At 38.8% G+C, this 4,302-nt stretch overlaps 1 pseudogene; it reads left to right on the top strand.

Moving 5' to 3' along the window:
- The first annotated feature begins 204 nt into the window (after window positions 1–204).
- On the top strand, window positions 205–3,736 carry LOC109453099 (eukaryotic translation initiation factor 4B; annotated as a pseudogene).
- The last annotated feature ends 566 nt before the right edge of the window (window positions 3,737–4,302 follow it).

A 4,302-nucleotide genomic window follows, 5' to 3' on the forward strand; every position in this document is an offset into this window, starting at 1 on the left:
GTGTGTGTGTGTGTGTGTGTGTATGATATTTTTCTTGCATCAATAAGGCAATAAACTTTGAGATTTTGTTTGTTTTGTTTTGTTTTCACATATGAAGATATACTTAGTATTATAGGATATTTGTACTTAAAGTGATCCTAATGGTCATCTAAGTTCTTCATTTTTTTATTTGTCATTGAAAAATATATTTGAATTATTCACAAGATGACAGGCCCTATGAATACAAAGAATAATCCACTGGAGCTACAGAATTCAGTAGGAAAACCTCCAGGAAAGTTTGACCGAATGTTATGAAGTGAATCATTAGAACCTAAACCCAACTCTAGTATATCATACTTTTTACTGTCTTCTTACTGCTGTGTATATTTATGCATAATGGATTGTAAAGTAATACAACTATGGCTGTAGAAGACAAACCAAAGCCATCTGAAACCATGGAATTATCCTAACACTTATTAATCTGTTACAAAAAAAAAAGTATTCATTAATATTCCCTGTCAATGTTGTCTACACTTCCAAATTAGGATAAAATATATATAATCAATAGCTAGATATGAGAATACCTAAAGATTAACTTTTTTTTAATGTAATTTAGTGGTTTCCAAACTAGAGGTGTACATGGTGATACCCAAGGAAACATAATGAAAATATTCTATTTCTATTTACTGTTATCTAGAGTATAAGAAATCAAACAGCTCTATTAGTTAATATATAGATTGACACTGGCATCCTCACTGAATCATATTTTTGCAAAGAGTTTTATTGTTGCAATCATCTCCCAAACCCACACTGCAACTATTTTTGTTCCCTTCATGTAGGTTAAATAAAATATTTAGTGAATCTGTTTGTGGGCCCAGGTTTTACTTTAACCAACATATATTGTTATTGCAATGGGTGTGCTTCTGACTCTCATCCTCTGTCAGAAAAATACTGATGAAAAATGTGTTCTTCTCCTTTCCCTCTTCTCTCAAACATATTATAGTAGGCTTCAGATTAATTTTTGATTCGCTGTCACAGTACAAGCCATGAAGCATTTGAGTAAAATAATTGATCTGAAAGTGGGGCCCCATCTGCTAACTTCTCACATCAGATATTAAAATTCAAAGCTGAAAATTCAGTGATGGATATAAAACTATCCTGAGATACAACAGAATATTCAAACTTTGAAAGAAGTAATTTATCTAAAAGAAGCAGCTGGAAACACAGGGATATTTATGAAAGTTTGGTGTTTTATAATAAGTCTTTAGTAACAAGAGTAAAACTCTTAGAAATATATATTAAGGTACCTAACTAGAAAATATAACTTGAAAAAAGTTTACCTAAAAATTATTCATCCCATGCTTTCAAAATATTAAGATTAATTAAAATCTAATTTATATTTATAATATCATATTACTGATAATAGTATTCCTTTTTGAATCAATAATCTAGAGAGAACTGTAAGATCCCACAATTGTGTATATCCTTTTAGGAGCAGGATTACTAGTATCTTGACTTGCTTTGAACATTTTTAACCTTTATTTCTATATCAGATCCATTATCAATTTTTATTTCTTAAAGTAGAGTTTTCCTTTAATTTTATGCCAATTTGCAGTGGAGGGGAGGTGTCTATCAGAATTGAATATCTATCCATATACATTTTTTTTGAAATTCTTGAAATATTACAATCAATAGCTTATTTGGCATATTTAATACACACAAAAATGTGAAAAATTACCTCATTATATATATTACTCAGATTTACTTGTTATGATTACAAATGTAAAATTTTTTAAATCCACAAAAATCTTTGCAAAGAATATAAAGACTTAAGGAACACATTAATTAAATGTAAATTGGCTCTCTCCCTCTCCCAACAGGGCAGCCTCAGCAAAAAAGACAAAGAAGAAGGGAAAGACTTTCTCCCTAACAGACTTTCTGCTGGAGGATGGAGGGACTGGTGGAGGAAGCACCTATGTTCCCAAACCAGTCAGCTGGCTTGATGAAACAGACTATCTGGAAGGAGATGTTTCAACTACTAAGCACAATAATGATGATGATGTGTAAAGGGCACCTCCAAGTGACTGTTCCATCCTCCTCACTGCTCCACTGGCTGCTTGGGAACCTGACCTTGACAGGAACCGTCTTCCCAAATCACCATCCTACCTATGCTGCTTTTCTAGGGAACCTGCCCTATGATGCGACAGAAGACTCAATTAAGGAATTCTTTAGAAGATTAAATATTAGTGCAGTGCATTTACCAGGTGAGCCCAGCAATCCAGAGAAGTTGAAAGGTTTTGGTTATGCTGAGTTCGAGGCCCCGGATTCCTTGTTCAATGCCCTGAGCCTCAATGAACGGTCTCTAGGTAACTGAAGAATTCGAGTGGCTGTTGCTGATCAAGCACAGGATAAAGACAGGGATGATCGTTCTTTAGGCGGAGATAGAAACCGGATTCTGACAAAACAAGCAACAAACTGGAGGGCCTGTCCTGCCACAAACAGCTTTGATGACCACCTAGAGGTGGTGATGATAGCATTGGAGACAAGAATCCAGATCGTTATGATTCAGACCCAAGCAATGATGGGTATCAGAACCGTTATCATGATGGTCTGTCTGCACTAGGATACGGACCGATACCAGGCCTGGGATTGCTATGATGACAGAGGCAGCAGAGACTATGATAGAGGCTATGATTCCAGGATAGGCAGTGGCAGAAGAGCATTTGGCAGTGGGTACAGGAGAGATGAGGAATACAGAGGAGGCGGGACTACAATGAAGACAGACATGACGACCAGTCATGGAGTTCCAGAGATGATTACTCTCTGGATGATTATAGGCATGAAGATAGAGGTTCCTCCCAAAGACCCAAACTGAATCTAAAGCCTCAGAGCACTCCTAAGGAAGATGATTCCTCCGCTAGCACCTGCCACTCCAGTCGAGGAGCCTCTGTCTTTGGAGGGGCAAAGATTGTTGACACAGCTGCTAGAGAACAAGTAGAGGAGAGGCTACAAAAGAAGGAACAGGAGAAATTGCAGTGTCAGCTGGATGAGCCAAAACTAGAATGGTGGCCGGGGGAGAGTCATCCAAGCTGGTGAATGAACGGTCAAGGATAGGAAATGCATCATTACAGCCCGGGACCTCAGCCACCTCTGGTAAATATACACAAAGGAGAGAGAGAAGTCCCTAGAAAATATGGAGGAAGACTGCCACTCTCCAGCTTCTAAGCCTCCCCAACCTGAACAACCTCTACCGGTAATGCCAGTACCTCCACCAATGGAGACTGCCTGGGTGAACCGAAGTTCTAACCCTCCTGCTCCATCTCAGAGCTCAGACACAGGGCAACAATCCCCTACAAGTGGTGGTGATGGTGGGGGGTGGGGGGAGGCAGTTCCAGCTTTCCATCTGAGGAGGCATCAGCAAGGAAAGCAAATGAAAATAAAGTGGGTGGGGTGAGTGTTCCAAAAGGCCAAAGTGTGAACTCCAGCGGTGGGCCAGGAGGTGGAGGGGACAAAGACCACTGGAAGGAGCCAGATAGGGAAGATGGCAAAAAGGATCAAGACTCTCGATCTGCACCCAAGCCAAAGAAACCTGAAGAAAATCCAGCCTCCAAGTTCAGTTTTGCGGGCAAGTGTGCTGCTCTCTCCATTGATGGTGAAGATGAAACCAAGGGATATTACACCGAATAGACCTCTACATCCCGTGCTTTCTCTGAGTCTTTCTACAAATCAAACCTCTATCCAGACAAGACAAAATAAACTCACTATCTCCTTGTGGAGGGGGTGGGGAGGGTGGGGGCATGTAAATTGGGTCCTATTACTCCATTTCTCTTAGAAAGAACTAATAGTGAATGTCTTGGATATTTAGGTAGAATGTGCTTTCAGCGTTCTTATTTCTATTTTGTACCTGAATTTTTCACATTTTGGTAATGGAAATTTCAGTATTCAAAAATGGTAAGGCATTTTGAAGAAATAAATACAATTTTCCTTAATAGCACATACTTTGCTAGATTTCATATCCAACCTGTACTTTCTGAAGGTTTCCTTGTAAGTAGAACTGCCTTCCCAGGTAACCTTATGGGCAGGCTTCAGGATTGATTTGGCTTCTTTGAAGAGACATTAACCATGGTTGAGTTGCTCACCTTGGCAGCCAGCCACACAGTGTTGCCAAAAGGGAAAAACAAAAACAAAACTTCAAAATTGATGCCTGCCAGTCCAAGCATTAATCCTTATGATAATTATTTTGACATTTTACATTTAGAACCACTGTTGTTTTCTTTGTTTTTGACATATCAATACTGTCTCAGGTCACCCCTAGTAAGCAAT

The sequence above is a fragment of the Rhinolophus sinicus genome, linkage group LG06, assembly GCF_036562045.2.
Source record: "Rhinolophus sinicus isolate RSC01 linkage group LG06, ASM3656204v1, whole genome shotgun sequence".
Lineage (NCBI taxonomy): Eukaryota > Metazoa > Chordata > Mammalia > Chiroptera > Rhinolophidae > Rhinolophus > Rhinolophus sinicus.